This window comes from Pleurodeles waltl, chromosome 3_1 (genome assembly GCF_031143425.1).
Source record: "Pleurodeles waltl isolate 20211129_DDA chromosome 3_1, aPleWal1.hap1.20221129, whole genome shotgun sequence".
NCBI classification, from domain to species: domain Eukaryota; kingdom Metazoa; phylum Chordata; class Amphibia; order Caudata; family Salamandridae; genus Pleurodeles; species Pleurodeles waltl.
The window spans coordinates 353,331,996-353,355,480 of NC_090440.1; the positions used below are offsets into that span (position 1 = coordinate 353,331,996).

General features: G+C 43.0%; 1 protein-coding gene across 1 annotated transcript in view; it reads left to right on the top strand.

Moving 5' to 3' along the window:
- GALK2 (galactokinase 2) overlaps nucleotides 1-22,841 on the top strand; it is an 849,252-nt gene extending 826,411 nt beyond the window's left edge. The window contains exon 11 of the mRNA XM_069222510.1: nucleotides 22,767-22,841. The gene's annotated coding sequence lies outside the window, so the exon portion shown is untranslated. The remainder of the gene's footprint in view (nucleotides 1-22,766) is intronic.
- The last annotated feature ends 644 nt before the right edge of the window (nucleotides 22,842-23,485 follow it).

The window sequence follows — 23,485 nt, forward strand, 5'->3', positions numbered from 1 at the left end:
CAGGGGCCCCTTGGAGTGCCACGGTGTCCCTCAGGGTCTGGTGTATGTTCTTCAGCACCCCTAAGTTGGTGCCTAAGGCGGAGCTGATGGTCCTCAGCTCCTCCCTGAACCCCAAATATTGGTCCTCCTGCAGGCGCTGGGTCTCCTGAAACTTGACCAGGACCGTGGCCATCGTCTCCTGGGAGTGGTGGTATGCTCCCATGATGGAGGTGAGGGCCTCGTGGAGAGTGGGTTCCCTTGGCCTGTCCTCCCCCTGTCGCACAGCAGCCCTCCCAGTTCCCCTGTGTTCCTGTGTCTCCGTCCCCTGGACCGTGTGCCCACTACCACTGCCCCCAGGTCCCTGTTGTTGTTGGGTTGGTGGGTTAGCCTGGGTTCCCTGTAGTGGTGGACACACCGCTGATTGACCTGTTCTGGGTAGGGAGGTTTGGGCCCGCTGGGTGGGTGCTGTGCTGGTGTTACCAGAGGGTGGAAGGTCAGTGTTGGGCTGTGCCTGTGCAAGGGGAACCGACTGTCCTGAGACCCACGATGGTCCGGGCTAGTCATCAGGCTCCAGTAGGGCAGAGCTGCTATTGTCACTGTGGGCCTCTTCTGGGGGTGGAGTGGTGTTGTGTGGACGCTCTGGTGTGGTGACGGTCCTTCGTGTTCCTGCAGGGGCATAAGAGCATGATTATTGTATGTGTGTGTGTCATGGTGTGCAATGGGTGGGTGACCGTGTACCCCAGTGCTAGCATTCCTGTGTGGGGGCTTGTGTGATGATGGTTAGGGGGTTGTTCTGGGTATGTGCAGTGGGCATGCTTAGGTGATAGGTGTCCATGCTTCGTTCTGTCATGCAGGGCTTGGTGTTGGGATGTGTAGTTTGTGTTATTAGTACATTAGTGAGGATTTGGGGTGATAGGGGAGAGTGTGAGGGTGGGGGTGTGTGATTGCATGCAGGTAGGGTGGGGGATATGTTAGTTAAGATTTGACTTACCAGTGTCCCATCCTCCACCGACTCCTCCGAGGCCCTCTGGATGCATGATGGTCAAGACTTGCTCCTCCCATGTTGTTAGTTGTGGGGGAGGAGGTGGGGGTCCGCCGCCAGTCCGCTGAACCGCGATGTTGTGCCTGGAGACCGTTGAACGCACCTTCCCCCGTAGGTCGTTCCACCTCTTCCTGATGTCCCCCCTATTTCTTGGGTGCTGTCCCACAGCGTTGACCCTGTCCACTATTCTTCCCCATAGCTCCATCTTCCTGGCTACTGATGTGTGCTGCACCTGTGAGCCAAATAGCTGTGGCTCTACCCGGACAATTTCCTCCACCATTACCCGGAGCTCCTCCTCGGAAAAGCGGGGGTGTCTTTGGCGTGCCATGGGGTGGTGTGTGTGATGTGTGGGGCGGTGTGTGTGGTGATGTGTCGTGGAGTGTGGTGTTTTGTGCCTGGATGTTGTGTTGGTGATGGTGTTGTGTGCCTCTGCGTGGTGGGATTGTCTGATCTGTGCTGTGTCTCTGGCCTTCGTGATAGATTTTTTGTCGTAGGGGTTTGTGGGTGATGTGGGTGTGTGTTTTATATTGCGTTGGGTGTGTGGGAGTTTTGTTTGTATGTGTGTCAGGTGTGTGTATTTGGAATTGTCCAATGTGGCGGTGTTTTGGAGATGTGTGTGTATATTGAGTGCGGCGGTGTGTACCGCCAATGGAATACCGCGGTTGAAAGACTGCCGCGTGGATTCGTGGGTCGTATTAGCATGGGCGTGTTTCTGTTGGCGTGGAGGTTTTGTTTTCGCCAGTTTATCACTGACCTTCGGTGTGGCGGACTTGTGTGGGTGTCTGAATTTCGGCAGTTTCCGAGATGTGGGTCATAATAGCTGTGGCAGTGTATTGGCGGTCTTCTGCACGGCGGTAAGCGCCTTTTACCGCCAATGTTGTAATGACCCCCTAAGTGGGGCACAAGGTTGAGTGGTTATAAGGGTTTGGCTACAGGGTAACTATACCTCGTGCCTTAACAATGCACAGCTGATTACTTCACATATTATATCATTGATGACACTTTTTATGGCATCTTTGATATTATCACTGCAACATTTGCAATAAAATTGTTGATGAGAAAACTTCAACCAGGAAGTGTTGGCAGCCACCTTGGTACTCGGCTTCAGCCGAGTCCCAGAAATAAAGATTTAAAAAAAAGAAAAGGGGCCAGTGTAGGGACACCCTGACCCCCTTAGCTTTGGTGCTGGGGTCCCAGAGGGTCCCCACCTTGGCAAAAAAGCACTTTCTCCAAATTCGTGGCAAAAAAACAAGTGCAGGCTCCCATGCTTGTTTTACTAAAGCTCCCTGGTGGCCCAGGTTTTGGGCCCCCCTCCTAGGGCATTTTTGTGCCCTGGGGACAACGACCTCCCTGGGGCTTATCAATGTTATAATGCGGGTGGACCCTGTGGACCGCCACCTCCCCGGGGTTTAATTTACATTCTTTGAAGGGGGCCACCTGGCCCCCCTGATGCCCCGGGGACTGCCTCCGCCTGCCTGGGGCTGTTTAACTTTGGAGGGGGGTCATGTGGGCCCCCTCAAGGAGCCATAGATGACCCTGGGGACTGCCACCCAACAGGTCCAGCTCCTGATATTCCCCAGGGTGCCCACTCTGGGACACAGCTGTTTGCTTTGACTTGGTGGGAGCTGACAGCTCTCGTCAAGTCAGAGCAAACACTCCGCTCGTGCCCCGTCTTATATCTGGGGTAATTAGCAGTGCATGGAGAGGGTGTGAGTTATAGTTACCTTAGGCCGGGGTTATAGTTACCTGAAATAACTCTAACACTAACTGCTGAATTTCTCTGGTTTTGTGCTAGTAAATTCAGAACCTAACTATAACGTCCCTAATTTTTGATTTTTTTTAAATGAATGTGAATATATATATTCAGAGTATATTCACTTAAAAAAACAAAGGTTACACGGACCTTCTAGCTAGGCGCACATTTTAAATGTACCAAACCATAGAAAATCATCAGTTATAGTTAGAGTTATCTTAAGTAACTATAACTCGTGCCCTAAGTTAACTATAACTCACGCCCCCACCACGCACAGTTTTCTCATCAATACTTTTATTACAGATGTTGCAGTGATATTACTAGTGATGTCATAGAAGATATCACAACACAATGCAACACCTTACTGCTAAAAAATGTGTTGGTGTAGGAAATTTGGTGACTGCTTCAGAGGGGTGAAACCCTACTCAAGCACCAGCCGTTCTTCCTGTCAGGGTGAAGTCATAAGTAAATCCCAAATTAAAATGTGCTCAACTCTCTGGTAACTTGGCACAAAGCAGTCAGGCTCAACTTAGATGAAATATGTAAAGTATTTATGCAGTATTCCAAACAATGATAGAGTGTAAACACTACACAATAAAATTCCCACACCACTTTAGAATCATAGAGTAAAATGTAATAAATTATTTGATACCAAAAGGACAAACATCCCATCAGTAGAACTGGAGATATGCAATTCCAATGATTTAAGTAAAAATAGTGCCTAAAAGCACAAAGTGCCAATTGTGGTTATTAGGCTAAAGATACAAGTTGAGGCCGACTGCAATGGAGTGTAGGCTGGCTATAGGGACAAAGTTAGGCCTGATGAACAACCATAAATCTTGGTTGTAGAGCATTGCAAGATCTTGTGTCAAGGATGCTTCACACAGCGGTGGTTCAGAGAAGCCACAGGCTGCAACGCAAAGTCCTACATCGGAGATGCATTGCGCAGCAGTGGTTCCGATGAAGCAGTCCACAAGTAGTGCGATACAAGTTAATGCGTCATCATCGAGGATGCTGAGACAAAGGCTTGAGATGTGAAGTCCTGCTTTGGGGATGAGTCGCCCAGTGCTGGTTTTCGAAGAAGCTGCAGACTGCAATGTGAGGTGCTACATCAGAGATGTGTTGAGCAGAGGCAGTTGAGAGGAAAAGCTTCAAGGAGATGCATCATTCTCTGTCGGTTCTGCCCACGAGACCATGTCTGACTGGCAGAGTACCTTCAGGCACACCTCCATGGGTCTTTGACTTGGATGGCACCACTTAAGGGGCAAGACTCACAGCAGACAGAGTCCAGGCGATGGGTTCAAGGTGTTTGGAGCCTTTTCTGTCACTGTGGGTCTGATCAGGAGGCCAGCTGACTAGCCCTTGGAGTCACTCTGTTGGACTTGGGTTCAAGATGCAGGTCCAATCTTTTTTACCCAGGCAGTAGGCAGCCGAGTGGGGAGGAAGCAGAGTAGCAGCCCTTCTAGGTCTTCCAAAACTCCACAGGTGTACTGAAGAATTGGGTTTGAAGGTTTATTTATACTTGGTGCAAGCTTTGAAGTAGGACAAGGTTCTGGAAGTTTCCAGCCCCAGAGGTGTTTAAGTTTCCTGCATCCCTGCCCTGGCCCCAGCTTGTCTCGGGGCACAAAAGACTAGTGTGAAACCTGTGTGAGTGTGCTGAGGCAGTGTCTTTGTGATATGACAGCTCCACTCCCCCTATCAAGTCAGAGATGGCCCATATTGCCAACACCTATTCACCCTTTGTCTCACTGTGTAGGAGCAATACACAAATACCATCTGCCAGCTTCCCGTAGTCATATGACCCAGGATACAAGTATCAAAAAGTTGGGACAAGAAAATGCCAAATTTCTAATAGTGGGATTTTCAGAATTGCTACTTAAAATCCAACTTTATCATTAAAGGGGGTTCTAAATTGCAATTCCTTAGACGCCAAACTTGAAATTTCTCCCTGCTCCCAATTGAAAGTTATCACGTACTAATTGTAATAAGGTAACACAATGTTTTCCTATGGGAGAGCTAGACCTTGCATCAGTTAAAAATGTATTTAAGAGTTTTTCACTACCAGGACATGTAAAAGGAAAAAGTACACGTCCAACTTTTTAAATACACTGCACCCTGACCAGTGGGCTGTTTAGGGCTAACCGTAGGGGTGACTTTTACGTATTAAAAATTATTGTATTGGCCTGGCAATAGGTTTTTTTTGCCAGGTTGTAGTGGCTGTTTAAAACTGCACACACAGGCTGCAATGGCAGGCCTGAGATATGTTTGACAGGCTACTTACATGGTTGGCACAATTAGGTACCACATTACGAGGGACGTACAATGAAATTAAATGTGCCAAATTGAAAGTAAACCAATGTTACCATGTTTAGGGGATGAGCACATGCACTGGTCAGCAGTAGTAAAGTGCACAGAGTCCCAAGGCCAGCAAAATCGAGATCAGCAAAAATACTTTAAATGTTTAAAGGATGCTGTATTTGGGCTGCCATCCATACTGACTTGCTAGAAAACAGGGCTCATGTTTCAAAAGGGTTTACCTATTCTGTGTTTATGGATAAATGTGACAGTACATATTGGCCAAGATTCTTATGAGCCGGTTTTTCACCAGTCAGTGCAAGAATCAAACACTGCCAAAATTCTAAATATGATTTCAAAATTCCCAGATTCTCTACAGTGTATTCAATAATTATATCAAACCTAAAACAAGCTTCTAACCTTGCACCTTTGCACCGTTGATCCAAGCACACAAAACTGGAAGAAGAAACTATATTTTAGTGGATTCCCTAAACATCAAAATTCAAGCAGAATAATCTTAGGCCAGTCTTTCTTGCTGCTACCTTGTATAAGAAAGCTACATTGTGGTGGCCTCTTCAGGACAGGAAGAAATGAAAATCACTCATTCTTTTTCACTTTCATTTTTTTGAATGGCATTTTAGTATGTGGTTATATAGGTGTTTATCGGTATTTATTTGCTTACACTGATGAGGGCTGTTTACCTTTCAGTGTGGTTTCATCATTTATTGTAGGTTTAAACTAAAACACGATAGCTTATTTACAACCAAAAGGTTGCTGAGGGTTTACCCATCAGCCCTGTCATAATGTTAATGCTGTGCCAAACTGGAGGTCAATTTTTATACATGTGTGTTGGAAATGTAAAGTGGTAAAAAATACAGCTACTTGGGCACAGTAACTTAAGTGATAAGGATAGAAGTAGATGATCCAGATAGCATGACACCAAGTAAGTGCTTATTAAGACTATTTCTAAAGCTGAAAAGGGAGTAACTCTGTAGTAAAGAATCCACAGACCTAACACGGGGCAAGGATGTGCATAGCACTAACTTGGATATTATCTATATCCTCTGAAGTAAGACAATGGACTTGAAATGTTTCCACTGGGAGGGAATTGAGGGGGATGGAGGGTGCTGTGCAGCGAAAGGGAGAAAGGTGAGAGCAAAATTTAGAATTCCAAGACGTGGGCAGCATTGGTGCAATTGAGGAGAAAGAGGCAAGCAAAGAGTGTTGATTTAATAATTCTGAACCCTCATAGGGTACAGAGAAGCAGATGTGGCTTAGACAACTCTGCAGAGGGGCTCCTACAGAAATGAGACTGGGTTACAAAAAAATCCTCACTTTAATTAAGCTGAAATAGTTGGAAAAATTTAGTAGGGTTAATTGTGACATCTGCTAATGAATGGTCATTTCCTACGCAGAACCAAAGAATCACCTTGTTTTTGGTTTCACACTTTTTGGGGCATGGCAGTTGAAATGAGTGTATGACAAAATTTGCCGCAGTGAAGATATTTTTAATGCCGATGCTAATGCTCGTCAAATTTATAACGTTGAGTAGATCAAGAAATTCTTGCAGTACCTTTTCTACACAATAAAAATGATACAAATATGTTTATAATGTATGTATGAAACTCATGCTGGGAATCTCTACTGGGGATACAAATTTGGAGTTTGTTGCTTCCATTAAGACTGTTTACCATATCGTCAGACTAGTGGCACGAAAGAAATATGATATGCCCAAGATCAAACACTTTTATAAATAAGGTGTCCTGATGTTGCAGCACATACCTGCTTGCTCCAAGGCTTTACATTTACCACCAAATTGCATTTTGGTGAACATAACATGAAACAGAGCACTGTTATCCTCCCCATGTTATATTCAGTCTAGTTTTTTAGCCACATATTAGCAGATTTTATTTTACTCTAAATACACCCTATTTTGCCAAAAAAAGGGAGCAGAGGAATATGTTCAAGATGACTTTTGAACTAACCCAATAGACCACATCTGGTGTGGCTATGATTCTGATGGCAAGGCTAAGGGCCGATGGCCTTCTCAAAGGAATGTTATCATTTTGTGGGCCCTGTCTAGATTAAGAATACAGTGTTTATTTCCAGCATATTGAGTGAAGTTGTAAAGCTGAGATTAGAGGGTGTGTTTTAGTTGCATGACTAAAACATATCCACTGGATCACATCTAGTTCTGCCCCACCCAGTGACCTGCACACCTTGTTAGGGGTCAGGTCAAGGTTTATTTATAGCACTCTCCACCTGTATGGAACTTGTTTTTATGAACCCCCAATATTTTCGTTTATCGTGCTATCCTAATATTATTGGAGTCACATCTGGTAGATCACCTTAACCCCACAATTATATGTATCCTTTAAAAGAAATAGAAACCTGGCAGGTGTCTCCCTTCTTGTTCACAAAGTTATACTTTACTATACATGGACTGTCAGGAGTGTTACAAACCTGTCAAGGAATCTTTTATCTGCCGGGGAATATAGAATAGAGCCACACCCTTGCTCTCCAAATCTGTACACATACACAATGATTAGGATTTTGTGGCCGTATGTTTATTATTTTGCAATATTTGTCTACAAATCATGTCTATTAGAATGATCATAATTATTACTAATAACCAAGGTGATATTATGCAATTCAGGATTTCCATATAGAAAACAGAGGACTCTCTGGGTTGAGGCAACTGCCCTGAGGTAAGGGCTCTGCCTGCCTCACTGGGCCCTGGAAGGGGATTGACCTCCACCTCTTCGGTGTTTGCTGTTTAGAGCTTTGAGGTCATAGCGACACGTGCCTCTGGTGGGGAGTTGTCATGTCATCTGCATTTAAGTCCAGAAGCAGGATGCAAGATGGGTAAAAGATAAAATAGCCTACTCAGCAACAGCGCAAACGCAGATGGATCAGTTCACAACAGGCTCATTATCAGCCTGAACCACGGAGGGGGAGCCCGGACCAAAGACTTTGCTGGAGTTTTGGCCACCATTCTCTAGGCAATTCAATCACCTCAAGCAGCAATAGAGACAAAAATAGGAGAGGTCAATGTGGATGTGGCCCTAGTACACCAAGGTCTTCGTATTGCAATGGCCAGACTGAGTGTGGCAGAGACCAGGATCTCCAATGTAGAGGATGACGTGCAAACCCTTAAGACTCACGTGTCCAGACTCCTGGAACGAACCTCTGAACTGCACCGGAGAGCCGAAGACACCGAAAACTGCTCTAAGCGCAATAATGTACGAACAATTGGCCTCCCTGAAAATATCGAACCCCGGCCATTGGCCCCCTTCTTGAAGAAATGGTTCAGGTCATGTCTGCCGTCCAATTGCCTCTCGCAAAGGTTTGCTATCTAACGAGCACACCATGCCCTGACGGCCAGGCCTCTCCCCGGCTCATCATCACAACATGTGATACTTCAGTTTTTTAACTATTGAGACAGAGATGCGGTCCTGCAGGAGGCTCGAACCCAGGGAGATCTACATTGTGGAGACTCCAAAGCTCTTTTGTTTCCTGACTATACCAGGGAGGTACAGCAACAGCGTGGCGCCTATACGGAGGTAAAACAGAAGCTGCGGGCAATGGACGTGCCGTACCGCTGCCTCTTCCCAGCTCAGCTCAGAGTGTTCTATGCCGACACAATGCATTTTTTTGACAATCCTGTAGCGGCCTGGACTTGGCTCATGGAGGAGCACCCATTGGCCTCCTCTCATCATAACTCCTGTAGGGGCGGTGAGGCAGCAGGAATGGATCGCCGATCGGTGCACCCCAAGCCCCAGAGGAAGCGTACTCGCTCCCAGAGGAGGAGGGCCAGGCGGCGATCGCAGTCTGGTTCCCCTTCTCCTTGGTCCCGGAATGGAGGCCCCAGCCCTGGGTTGTGTTCAGGGGCAATGATAAACACTGAATAGAACACAGCAGAGGGGACGTTGCAGGAGAAGCCTTACCCTGACCAGGTCGAGGCCTCGAGCGACACAGACTTATCCCAGAGCCCGGTGCTGTGATAGGCCGACACAATTGAATCTGGAAACCTGTGAGTAATTCAATGACTGTATGAGCTTGCATTTTTCTTCAATGCACTAGGTGTTGGATACTCACACCCCTATCTCATGGAGGTGTCTGCCAATTCTCGTTAATTTTGAAGTTATTATTTTCTGATATAGATGTTTTATCGGGGCGACTGATGCTGGGGGAAGTATGGGGAGGGGAGGAGTTGGGGGTAGGCAAGCATATACTTTGGTATTCTGTAGTTGGTGTTTTGCATTGCTGGTTAAAATTTTTCCCTTTTCCTTTCCCCTCTGCGAATCTAAGCACACACCTTAGCAGACAAGGCCCTCCTGTAGTCACTTACAGGACAACCCCAGCTTCCCTAACCTGATCCTTGGAAGGGAACACCGATGGCAATAATGTATGTTCTATGCAAAGATATATGGTGGGTCCCATACAAGATATCTCTTGGAATGGTAATGGTCTCTTAGGTAAAATAAAGCGCACTGCGGTCCTAGCCTTTGCACATCGTCATCACCCTGATGTGCTGCTGCTCCAGCAGACCCACCTGCTGGCAGAACACCGTCCCTTCCTGGCTCGTAGAGGGTTTTGCCCTGGCCATTGATCCATTGGCACAACTGATTAGGGGGGACCCTCTTGATCAGGGCTGGCATTGAGGCCACGCCAAGAAGATCGTATAGCATTATATGCTGATGACGTGCTACTGTATTTGGTGAACCCTGTTTACACCGGTCAGCAGTGTCTTCACTTATGGCGTTGCTTTGCAAAGGCAACGGGGCTGCGTATGGATCCCTCTAAATCAGTGTTGGTGCCATTGGCCCCGTCCCGTGACCGTTATGCCTGGCAGGACTTGGTGCCCATATGTAGATTAAGTTTTAAATACTAGGGAGTCTGGGTAGCGCTATTTCCGAAACTGACATGGTCTTCAATTTAGCACAATTAGCACATCCGGCCAGAGCAGATCTGGTAAAATGGCAATGCTTACCCCTAAATGTGATGGGACTGATGATGGTATACAAAATTATTATTTTACTATGGCTCTTATACATATTTCAAAACTTTCCACTTCCGATTCCACGCTCCTGGTTTCATGCCCTGGACAGAAGCCTGTCTTTGTTTCTCTAGCGAGGGGCTAGGCACCGAATCGCATTGGAACATTGCCAGAGGGGGTGGGTAAGGCTAACTCATACCTGTATTATCTAGTTATTCAACAATTGGTCATCAACGGTTGGCTTACTGGGGGATGGGCAGACCCGGTGTACTGGCTGGAGCTTGCCTTGCTTAGCTTCCAGCGGAGTCTGCTATATGGCTCCCTGCTCCCCAGGGTAATGTCCCTGGTGACCAAAGTGGTATTCCTTGGCTTTCAAGAGCTACAGGCTATTTATCAACTTTCCCGGACTCAATTTTATAAGTATTTGCAACTCCGCTGCGCCCTTACTGCACAATTATCTCATCAGGGTTCTATTCCCGAATATAGTACAGGAATTTTGCAACAACTTGAGGCTCACTCTACCACATTGGCATGGTAGTCTGCCCTCACTGATGGTGCAGATACACTCTCCTTGTGAAATGTAAATATGTGATAACCAATCAAAATATTGAATAAAGATGCACAAACATTTATAGTTATCCCTGATGGGATGAGAATCTGCATCATACATGGAAATATGGAACTGCAGATCTGAAATTAAGTTCTTTAGATTGTTCATATCCATGTCACTGGTGAGTGGCCCTAGAGATAAAATATCATCTAGGTTCAAACGGAAGGAGCGTGGAACTTGATCTGTTCCTGATGGGCCCAGGATTTGCTACTCTACGTCTTCCCAAAAAACACCATCTTACTGAGGGGTGGCCATTGGATTACCCTAGAACTCATTTGACACACTTCCAATGACTTTGTATAATCCTTCTTGCTTAGTTAGCTTCTTTGCTGATTAATCAGAATTCTCAATTTCTGGAATGTATTTGCCATGTATCATTTTTACGATGAACATCACCATTGCTAACCATGTCAGGAACGATATAAGTATCAACACTATCCAGACATATAAGTCCAAGGGACTTTGTATATATCTTCATAGAATGTTTAATCTCTGTCCATCGTTTTTGCTGTTAGCCTTCTGGGATAGTTATTTCAAACCAATAATGTGGCTCTTCTGTAAACAATTCATTAACAAAAACGTTTTCACATTCTGATAAATCTGAATCCGAATATTGGGGATGTGTGCTGCTTGCTCTGCTGTAGAAAACTCTCAGTTTTACTTAAAGTTAATGGTGGAGCTCATGGTGTTACAATCAGATTTTCAGTCAGTTCAGTGCTTATCATTTGACAATCTGTACTTCGACTTAGTTGCTGCCCATTTGGACAGCGTTCCAGCTCAGACACATTTTGGGACATTATCATCAGCTGCAAGGTCCGAAGCAATTCACAGGCAGCAATGGTTAGCTGTAAATAATGGGTTGTGTTCTATCATTTCTGTAATTCAATGGGCACCAGTTACTTCTTTCTCTTTCTGGGTAGTGTTGACAAGATCACAATTGTTGTTCCTTTCATTGCCGGCACTGATTACAATAGGCAGGATCGAACACTTCCTTCTTTTCCTATTCCTCTGTTACAACTTCACCGACCTTTGGTAGCCAACCAATCACAGCAGATGATGAAGGAGTTGTTGCAGCCCTCGTTCAAGTTGTGTTGCATAAGCTTCAACTCCTGTTACAGATCAAGACATGACTGGTCATAGGGATGTTCATCCTCTCCAACATCTGGTGCATACATCCTGACTGAACAGCGTTTGGTAAGGTGTATGGAACAACAAAACATGTCTTTAAAGCTCTCTGTGCAATATATAGGTGGTTTAGGGAGATTGCATCATTACCTAAGACCCATACTCTCAAGGCTTCCATAAGCATACTGTTGGCTTTCTCGATTACCTCGTTTGAACTAGGTCTAAAGGGATATAAGAATTAGAGACATACTCCCACGTCAGTTCACAATGAAGAAGTAAAAGTTGGCTCTTGGTCTGAGTGAAAGGTACAAACTTCACAGTTCACTGCTAAATTTCAGGTCTTTTGCGATTGTGGGAGCTGTGACTTGGTGCTATGGCTATACCCATAAAAACATGTACAATAACCTACCTCTACCAATATATACTTATTTATTGGCTTGAACAGACAAACATGATCCAATTAGCAACCTAAAAGGCTTTCTCCAAAGGAGTTTGCAGTTTCCTTTCTATGGTGAAATGCTGTTGGCAAATCTCACATTGTAGCACACGTTGCCCAATAATACATACTATTTGTTTGGACATTAGCGTCCACCATTAAATCTCCTGAAAAATATTCAGTGTAGCTGAAGCTCATGCATGCGCAAAGCCTATAATCTCATTGGCTGCTTCAAATAAGCTGTGTTGGTTTGATTGTTTGGGAATCTTCTGATCACCTATTTTTGGAATAACAACTTCAAGGAGCTCATCTTGTGCCAGGAAGTAGTTGTACTTATCCCAAAAGCCAGAAGATGAGCTTCTTTTTTATGAGATGAGTGGACTACTTAAAGTATTTCCGGGTCAGTCCTCCTTATCAATTGGCTGCTACTATGTGTATCTGCACCTGTGAAGGAGACCTCACTACCTGATCAGTGGTAGAGTTGCCTTTAGAGTAGATTTCCTCACTTGGGTGGGCCAGAATATGCTGTAAATCCACAAATGAAGGTTATTTTTTAAACCAGCTATCAAGAACCCAGAGCTGCTTAGCATTTATCATCTTCCCTTATGAGTCTTTGTAACCATTGAATTTCCAATATTCTAAATAAACATTGCACTCAAACACAAAATGAACATTCAGATAAAATTAATGTAGAAACTGGGATATCAGCTTTCTGCAAGATCAGTTAGCAAAGGTTTCACTTGAATCACTTAGGTACTTCACATGTATATGCTTTATCTTAAATTCTGAATCCTCAAATATCCCTTGCACAGTTGCACTGGCTATGCCCACTGTAGGCTGTCCTGATCCATCCGTATAAAAGACATTGTAATACTTATGTAATGGTTTTACTGTTAATGTTTTGGGAAGGGTTGACAAATTCCTATGCATTTGGTGGCAGATCATAATCAAATTGTACATCCAATCTGGTCTGACTCACGGCCTGCTTCATCCTCTGCACATGTAAAGCATGAGCATTTGGTATACTTGCTTTAGTGGAAACGCTAGAGATGGTATAAGTGTCAACAAAATTATTTTTTTAATAAGTGCTGTGGAACTTTCTTCAATAATTGCTTTCTGAAATGCTTTGAGCGCTTTCTGTTTTGGAGAGAAGTGTTCTTCTCCTGCTGTATATAAGTGTGGTTTGTATGCAATTGATGTTGCCAGACCTTCATTGAATATGATATATATGTATCCGGATTGATTTGGAAATATTAGTTTCACAAGGTCATAGTTGCTATCTCAAGTTTACAAGTGAACAGTTGCAGTCATGTTTTTTCTCAAGCCTTTGTGCATTTGATGTTCTTCTTTCCTGTTTGTACACAAAGACGGTGTATTAAGAGGGGAGACACGGTGCACCAAGGAAAATTTCAACAATATGTGAAGAGTTTTTTGACTTGACTATCTACAACGGTGCACAACTAAGGGGAATACACCCTTAACCCCAAATGCTGACTGTGCAAACAGTCAAACTACCTATGTACATAACGTGGCACCCGTTGACCTAAAATAGGCTTCCTAAAGTAAGGATTCTTAATGCTTTACACTAATATGCCCCTTCAAATATGCCAGAGCAAACACTCACTTAAATCAATAATTGTTCGATAAGTACATCATAAACATGTCATAAATCTTGACTTACTATTACTACAATTATCTAATTAAATTAAATATTCAGTCTTTAGTAATTATACAAATCCAATTTCATCAGTCAGTCTGATTCCAAGTGAACTGAATACACCAAAGCATTGTGTTGATTTCTAAAGTCCATTTAATTCAAACACAAATGTTCTTGAAATCCTTATCATCACCTCTAGTTTGGGTAGAAATCCATAATAAAACTAAATGTCAACATTTCTTGCAACAACATCTCAGCCAACACGTGTTTCATTACTTGACTTCCACAGTGCTGGAATATGGTCGTTCCTCTTAAAAGGTTTTTCTGGAACCCAAGAGTCATCAAGAGAACATGACATTAACTAAATTTAGTGGCAATGAGTTATTTAGCAGATGCGTGGAACGCTAGTGCCAACCTGGAAACCAATACCCGAAAGTAAGGTTTTGTGAACACATTAGTATCTCAAAAAAATATATTTAGGTGTTAATTCATACAAACACCCAAAGAGTGACTTGCCTTATCATGCACTCACCATCACAGTATCGAAAAGTGGAGAAAGAAGAACCATATGCAGACATTATATAATTGTGTTTAATTGAGAGACCATAAGAGAAAAAAGTTAAAGTTAGAGTTAATATATAACCTATTTGTTGTCACATTATGCACAAACAACTGAGTGCACCCAAGAAAGTCCAAAATCACCCAAAGGATTAGAAGCAATCGAAAGTTACCTTAAAGTAATCCAAACAAAATGTAAACTATGCAACGTTCCAAATAATTAGCTTCTCCGTTGTCAGAGTTAATCTACCAATAATCTTTCCACTCAGTCAGTACGTGGCTCCCAAAAGCAAATCCTATGAGGAAAGGATGTATATAAATCTACTTTAGCTATCCCCTTGTTGTCCGTCATATAATAATGCATCTCATCAGTAGAAACTAATTATATTCTCGCCTGCCCAATTCAGTGCCTAAAAATACTTCCTAAATCATGTACATTAGTAACCTTCCGTTACCATTCCTATTAATAAACCTGTGTGGTTTGACTGCCTATTCAATTAACCATACCTTCTTGTACTCCTCCGATAAATTATCAGGGGAAGCGTGGCCCCCCAGCACACCGCCCCCGTAATTGACTCGCCGCATGTCTTTTTATACCAACCGCCAAACACCGAATAGACGCGAGTAACAGCTCGTATGCTGTTACCAGATCCACATAAAGACCATGTACGGCGTGTCCCTGAATCATTAATGAAGACTCAACCTTAAACAAAATAAAGAAAGGACTACTTTCCTTGTGTTTTCATAAACACAAACAAAGGACTAACACTATCGATGTATGCTGCTTCAACTGGAGAAACGCTGGACAGTTAATCCGTCCATTATGTGTGTAAATCAGGATTGAACCTTGCTCTTCCACATCACACAAACAATATATAGAAAAACCTCATTTAGAGAGGATATTCAATATAAATCATTACAACATTATATACATCAGTGTAACCCTTTAACCCAAAATTGTTTATACTGTGACAACAAATATTGATGTGTGGAATTAAAGAGAGTAAATTGTTATTTAACCAATTGAAAGACAGTCCAAAGCACTTAGAGATAAATATAAATAGGGTGAAAAGAGAAATGTTAGGAACTTGTCCCTAGTAACATCACACATGTATACCAGTGCAACATATTAAGGTTATACAAGAATAAGATTACATCCCATACCATCCCATTGTTTGACAAGATGATAAACAATTTTTGGTTAGTTATTAAGCACTCCTTGCAGAGACAACATAACATATATCTTATCCTAGACAGATTAGTTCATACTATATTATCATATTTGACAAGTCATAACCCAAACTCATTTAGGGTAGTATGTTCAGTCTCCCAGAAAGTATTCCAATTCCCTATCTGAGTTCAATCCATCTTCTACTGCCCTTAACCTCATTATCCACATCGCTTCTCTTCTACGTAACGTTAATTCCCTATTACCACCTCTCTGATCTTTTAATACCTGTTCGCAGCCAAAGAAGGTAAACTCAACTCTTGTATTTTGGGATCCACAGCTGATCATATGCGCTACTACTGGATATCTGATGTCCTGTTGAGCCAAAGCTCTAACATGTTCTCCAATTCTTACTTTTAAAGGTCGGATTGTGCTACCAACATAATATTTCTTGCACTTGCAAACCCAAACATAGACTACGAAAGGAGTATTGCAGTTCATATTTGACCTAATGGGAAATGTCTCACCAAATAAATTAGAAAATCCTTTTCGCCCATGACAGGCCCATTTGCAGAGTCCACAAAATCCACATTTGTAGAATCCCACTCTCTGTGTTGGTAACCAATTAGCCTTGGGAACACTTCTAGGAAAGCTTGGACTAAGGATCTCTTTCAGTGACATTCCCCTTCGAAAGGTGAAGATAGGCTTACTCGTTAGAAATTCAGTCATTGTTTTATCTCAAAGTAGAATATGCCAATGTTTGGTGGTGTATTTCTTCAAAATTCTCGTACTATCCGTAAAGTCTGTGACTAATCTCACTTTCTCTTCCTTGTGTATCCATACATCTTTATTTCTTGATAACAACGTTACATATCGCAGAACGTGTCTTATTCTATTCTGTGCCTTAATGATAATATTGTCACTATAACCTCTACTTCTAAAACGATTACCCATTTCTTCAATACACTTTTCAAATTCCCTGTCATTACTACAGTTCCTCCAGACCCTAACCATCTGCCCATAAGGTATTGACTCTATTTGATGTTTGGGGTGTGCACTTGCCGCATGTAAAACTGAATTACAGGCAGTAGATTTACAAAACAGTTTACTCTCAATATGACCATTTTCTATATACAGTTCTACATCCAGAAATTCAATACTGGTCATGCTATGTTTGCACGTAAATTTAACATTCATATCATTCGAGTTAAGATGTTTGACAAAATCCAATAATTGACCAACATCCCCTGTCCACAACATGATGCAATCATCAATGTAACGTCCCCAATAGAGGATATAAGTCTGCCAAGGGGCAGCACCTGGACCCCAGACCCACCTCTCCTCATACCGGCCCATAAATAGTCCCGCATAGGAGGGGGAGAATCTGGAGCCCATGGCCACCCCATGTTTTTGTCTAAACCTATCCCGCTCAAACATGAAAAAATTATTCTCAAGAATCAAGGAAATAATTTCCAACAACATCCTTGTATGTTGCCATCTATTCAAAGGTTGCTTATTCAAAAACCATTCTGTAGCTTCCAGACCCACATTATGTTGAATACACGTATATAAAGAAACTACGTCTAAGGTGACCAATAACATGCCGTCTTCCCATTCCACGTCATTGAGGATACTTAGAATATGCATTGTGTCTTTAATGTATGATGGTAATTTTTGTACTATAGGTTTCAAAAAAACGTCCACATATTCAGATAATTTTTCAGTTGGGCCACCTATGCCTGAAATAATGGGTCTACCCGGGGGGAAGGGCAGATCTTTATGAATTTTAGGCAGTATATAAATACAAGGGAATCTAGCTCTCATCATCTTCAGGTACAGATATTCATCCCTATTCAATAAATTAGATTGATACCAGGTTTCTAATTTATCATTAATAACACCGCTCAATTTTAAGATTGGATTGGAGTCCATTTTTTCATAACAATGTATATCACTCAATTGTGAACGTATCTCCTGCACATAATCAGTTTTATTCATTAAAACAACATTACCTCCCTTATCAGCCCGTCTTATCATAATCTGATCGTTTTGACTCAATTCTTTGAGTGCCCTCCATTCTCCTTGATTTAAATTGCTAATAGTTCTAGGTGAACCATGTCTGTATTTATGTAAATCCAAATCCCTATACACCAGATCAAAAAAAGTATCTAGATTCCTATTATCAGATGTTTTGGGAATCCATCTCGATTTACATTTCAAACCACTACTCCCACCTCCAGTACGGGTGATATCCAGGTCCTCCAGCACTTGTTAAAAAATAATCAGAACTTCTTCCTGTTCCGTAATGGAGAGCAACATGGCTGTGCCAAATACTTCTTGTATAGATGGTATGTTATCCACAATAGAAACCAAAGCATCATTACATTTAGTACCAGTGGGATTTAATTTAAAGTATTTCTTGAGTTTCAACCGTCTAATGAACCTAAAAAGATCTAATTTGGCTCTACATATGTCTCCCCTACTGGTAGGACAGAAGCTTAAACCTTTCTCCAATAATGAGGTACCATCCGGTGAAAGTGGCACATTTGATAGAATAACTATATTTATATTATCGTGCCTACCATTCAAGTTACTTGTCCCTGGATCTGATTACTACACCCACCTTCTCTGTTGCCTCTACTCTTTCTCCTGCCTCTTCTGATCCTCCTAAATTCACCTTTCTCCTGTTCATGTCTCATTGTCCCTGTCGCATCCTCAAAATTTTCTGTTGTCTGATCTAACCTGTGCGGAGGTGCCGGCTATTCCTTCTGTTTCGCTTTCACTTGATATTACCCCACTTGCTGTTGTAGAATCAGATGACAGTGATGTTTGAGAACCCTGTCTGGGTGAGGGATAATTCACCAAGTGATCATATTTCTTTGCAAATGTAAATATCCTACCTGACTGGTAATCCTTCTCATCTCTCTTAAACTTCCGGGTTTTCCTCTGCATGATTTCCTCCTGGTGTTTCAATAGTACTTGTTCCAGAATTTTATAATTCTTATCTGTTGCCTCTGGGAGATTTAGGGGGTCATTCTGACCCTGGCGGCCGGTGGCCGCCAGGGCCACCGACCACGGGAGCACCGCCAACAGGCTGGCGGTGCTCCCACGAGCATTCTGACCGCGGCGGTTCAGCCGCGGTCAGAAGCGGCAAGTCGGCGGGCTCCCGCCGACTTACCGCTGCTCGGGGGAATCCTTCATGGCGGCGGAGCGCGCTCCGCCGCCATGAGGATTCTGACCCCCCCTACCGCCATCCTGTTCATGGCGGGAGGGGGGGTCGCGGGGCCCCTGGGGGCCCCTGCCGTGCCCATGCCAATGGCATGGGCACGGCAGGGGCCCCCGTAAGAGGGCCCCGCAAAGTATTTCAGTGTCTGCCTTGCAGACACTGAAATACGCGACGGGTGCCACTGCACCCGTCGCACCTTCCCACTCCGCCGGCTCGATTACGAGCCGGCATCCTCGTGGGAAGGGAGTTTTTCCCTGGGCTGGCGGGCGGTCTTTTGGAGACCGCCCGCCAGCCCAGGGAAAAACTCATAATACCCTCCGCGGTCTTCTGACCGCGGAGCGGTATAATGGGGGCGGAATTCTGGCGGGCGGCCTCCGCCAGAATCAGAATCACCCCCTTAGTTCCTTAATCTCCCCTTCCAAAGTATCAATTTCCTTTTGAAGTGATGTTACCTTCCTTTCTGAATTTATTATGAGAATTTCCATCAATCTCAGTGAACTAGCTGTCAATTCTTTATCCCCTAAGTCAAGTAAATCAGCATCTAAATCATCGTAAGTGGGAAATATCTGCAACCTTAGACCTCTTGGGATCCTATTTATCTTTAGATATTGCTTTAAAGTAACACCATCCCACCACTTTGAGAGTTAATTCTTCTTTAATCTTTCCAATTTTATAAATTTCATCCTAAGCCCCTCACTATAAGGGCGGTTCGAGAACGATATTATACTACCCTTCTCAAGATTCCCAAAGAGCTCCTCTGCCATCTTTTTCCTATCCATCTTTGTATTATAATCCTTGTGCTACCCACCCCTATACCATACAGTCTGTACACAAAGAAGGTGTATTAAGAGGGTAGATACGGTGTACCAAGGAAAACTTCTACAATATGTGAAGAGTTTTTTGACTTGACTATCTACAGCGGTGCACAACTAAGGGGAATACACCCTTAACCCCAAATGCTGACTGTGCAAAAAGTCAAACTACCTATGTACATAAGGTGGCACCCGTTGACCTAAAATAAGCTTCCTAAAGTAAGGACTCAATGCTTTACACTGATATGCCCCTTCAAATATGCCAGAGCAAACACTCACTTAAATCAATAATTGTTCGATAAGTACATCATAAACATGTCATAAATCTTGACTTACTATTACTACAATTATCTAATTAAATATTCAGTCTTTAGTAATTATACAAATCCAATTTCATCAGTCTGCCTGAATCCAAGTGAACTGAATACACCAAAGCATTGTGTTGATTTCTAAAGTCCATTTAATTCAAACACAAATGTTCTTGAAATCCTTATCATCACCTCTAGCTTGGGCAGAAATCCATAATAAAACAAAATGTCCAAATTTCTTGCAACGACATCTCAGCCAACACGTGTTTCGTCACTTGACTTCCTCAGTGCTGGAATATGGACGTTTAATGAAGACTCAACCTTAAACTGATGAAATTGGATTTGTATAATTACTAAAGAATGAATATTCTTCTTTCCTGTCTTTCCTCATAAATGTAGAGATATTCAACTGGTATAGATATTTTAATCTCTCTGCATAATGTAGGAGATATCTTTACCCAAAGTTCTGAAATTCCATTGATGCTCACAGTTTTAAGAGTGTTTGGGGTCTTTAATACCACACTATTTTCCAGGAATTCTGATGCGAATCCCTGGATAATTTATATGCCAGACAGATTACATGTAAAAAGCATATATTGGATTTTCAGAAGTATGGCTTGTAACCTACTGTTCATAGTATTGTGACTATTCTATCAACATGTTGAAGGTATTATTCTAGTTCTTCATCTTTGATGTACATATCATTGACATTAGAGACCACACTCAAATCATCTTGCAGGATTTCAATTATTCAGGCTCAGAAAACTCCAGGGCTATTCTTATACCCTTGACGTAATCTTGTAAAGCTGCACTACGTTTACCTGTATGTAAAAGAAGACAATATGATTCAGGACTATTCTTTAAGAAAAGAAACCAATTTCTATGTCTGATGTGGTTCTACATTCACACAATTGAGTTGTGTTGTTAATCCAGTATTACATTTATTTTGTAGAACATAGGCCCTCATTACGCGTATGGTGGTCTTCAGACCGCCAGACTCGCGGTGGCAGTCCCACCGCTGACGGTCCGGCGGTGTGGACCGGCATATTACGAGTGTGGCGGTTTGGCCTGTGCCAACCCGCCACTTTCCAGTTCCTACCGCCAGGGCGGTTGGACAACCGGGCCGGAGATATAAGCATCTCTGACCCGGTGGTCCCCCTAAGACCGTCGGCGGTATTATGAGTCCTCTTTCTGCCAGGGTTTTTGTGGCAGTAGCACAAAAACCCTGGCGGAAAGTCTACCAGCGACAGGAATTCGCATTCCTGTCGCCGATAGATGACTCCCCACTCCCACCTACATCCAAAAGCCCCATCCCCCTTCCCTTACAACATTCTCACCCCCCCTCACTGTAGTAACCCCCAAACCCTCTGCACCCCGTACTTACCCCACCAGCCCCCGCATATATGTATGCACCCAAATGCACACATTTCCACACACTGACACTCACGCACCCACACGAACACCCTTACACTCACTCACACTCACAACACCCTTACACTTGTGCAAGTGCACACACACACACACACACACAACACCCCTCCCCCCGAATCCATACACACACTCACAGACACACACACAGGATCCCCCCTCCCTTTTCGGACTGTCACCTTACTTGGTCATTGAGGTGGTCGCCCGGGAGACAACGGGTCCTGTCGCTTGCACCACAGCCAGTGCCCCACCACACCGTTTTTCAAATTGAAATATGGTGGGCAGTGTTTTGTTGGCGTGGCGTTGTCAGCAGTGCAACTACCACTAGACCGCCGACCGCTAGTATGGCTGCTGGCAGTTTTCCACCCGGAAAATGGCGGAAAGCCACCTTCAAAGTCGTAATATGGCGGTCTGAGGACCGCCGTGCTGGAGGTCTTTTGGTGGCCGCCAGCACGACGGACGGTGGTCTTCCCCACCAAACTCATAATGAGCACCATAGACTTTAAAATGTTGGCTCAAAATGTGGCAATCCAGTACTATCAAGGTATATTTGTGTGAGGATGGGTATGAGAACGCCTGTGAGATGTACCCTTTAAGGCTGTAACAGACTGCCTAAGACGGCACAGTGTGTAAGGAGCAGGCCTGGAAGGATGAGGTGTCTGGGTCACAATAGGGTGCAGCAGTTATTTAACATCACAAAGGCTTTAGATAGCTGATTGGCAACTCTTGTGGATGTATTGCCAGTTCCCACAAGTTCATTCACATTTGTTTGTTCCTCACCTTTGTTCCTCACCTTTGTTATTTTCCCCCCTTATGGTTCTTCTGTATTCTGGCCTCTTTGTCTGTTCTCTGAATTCTGTTTTTACTTTGTCATGCTAGTGCGTTTTCTCTTTCAAGTTCCTCGATCTCCTTGTCCGTTTGTCATGATTATACAATATATTGGTATTAATAACTTTTGAGTTACATGTAATAACAAATGGTATTCGCTAAATATTGACTGCCACAGGAGAGATAGCTATAAGGATATTTCAGGAAGAAAACTGGCTTACGCAACGGTGAAAGCTGTGGCCAAATGCAACTCAAATAATTTTCACAATCATTACTATTTTCAAATGGTTTGTAACTAATCTGTGTGCACACTATTTTCTATTAGGGATTTTGGGGTTTTGCACATTTTTTTTTTTTGCCCTTTGCATCTCTCCTTCTTCATCGTCAATATTGTACATATCATTTTATTCTCTGGATATAGAAGACTGGAATTTATTTTGTGCAGTGAACTCTATAGTGATTGCATAAAAGTCTTAATTAAGGGCTACATTGTAAGGATTTGAATGACAACAAAAATAAACATTGTTTTCTTATATTTTCAGTGAGAAAAATGATTTACGTTTAGTGAAGAAAGGGCTGAGTTAGAGGACTTGTTATTTGAGGTAATTATATTAAAGGATTGCATATGACTTGACTATTTGTTCTAATCTGGTATTGTTTGATTACAGACCTTTATGAGCACATTCTGAAGGAAGTGTGATGAGCTTCGCATCAGTGTTTTCTCTCTCCTCCTATTTATTTTTTCTACTGTGTATGGGCTGATGTGGCTTCTGTTATGAATAGAGATCATGATATCTCTGTTGAGATGAACAGGATTAGGTCATGGCAATCCTGCAGACTGGTAATGACAATCCATGAACTACAACAGTTTGGGAAGCCAACATTGACGTATCTGCCCGTTTGTCATAAATCCCTCCAAATTTGCTTTAAATTATACTAGAAAGGTCATCCTAGCTATAAGCAAAGAGATCAAAGAAACGAGAAGTGAGAATCAGTTGCTAAAACATGTCTTTAGTATGTCATATCCAATGAATTAAATAAGTGGTAGTGGGCCCTCAGCATCAGGTCAAAATTCAGAAAATGAAAAGAGTGTGAGGAGTCCTTTTGATCAGAAATCTCACATATTAGTTAAGATACGCACAACATTAACTCTACCAGAAAGGTATAGTGGTGACTCACAAAAGCTAAGAATTTTCTTGAATCAATGTGGGTTACATTGTTTGTGTAAAACCAGTTCCTTTTCAAATTAGAGTCAAAAGTT